A 568-nucleotide genomic window follows, 5' to 3' on the forward strand; every position below is an offset into this window, starting at 1 on the left:
TGTGTTGATAGTTCAGAATCTGCGTTCCGTTGTTTCTTCAAGAAGTTTAATGTACGGAAGCGGGTGTACACCTAATGGTGTACAACCACTTTCCTACACACCTATATCTACTGCGGCTTTATACACTGGAGTAGATAATAAAACTGCGATCCAGTGGTATGAGCTTTGTAGAGAAGTGTGTTCGGGGAAGATGCTTCGAGACAAAGCTCCGCTCGGTGGTCCAGGTCATGAGGTGGAAATAGATGAGAGCTTGCTCTTTAAAAGGAAGAGCCACGTAGGGAGAATAGGCCATCAAACGTGGGTTGTCGGGTGCTATGACACCACAGTGAAAAAAGGGTTCCTTCAACGTGTACCTGATAGAAGTGCAGCAACACTTGAAGCCATTATTATTGAAAATGTATTACTGGGTACTATAGTACATACAGACAAATCGGCCAGCTATAGGAATCTACAACAGCTGGGTTACATACACAAAACGGTTAACCACTCAACGAATTTCGTCGACCTTGTACGAATCCCATTGAGGCCTATTGGTCCCGAATTAAAAGACGGCTGAAGTATGTGACTG

The sequence above is a fragment of the Octopus bimaculoides genome, chromosome 5 (assembly GCF_001194135.2).
Source record: "Octopus bimaculoides isolate UCB-OBI-ISO-001 chromosome 5, ASM119413v2, whole genome shotgun sequence".
In the NCBI taxonomy this organism is placed as follows: domain Eukaryota; kingdom Metazoa; phylum Mollusca; class Cephalopoda; order Octopoda; family Octopodidae; genus Octopus; species Octopus bimaculoides.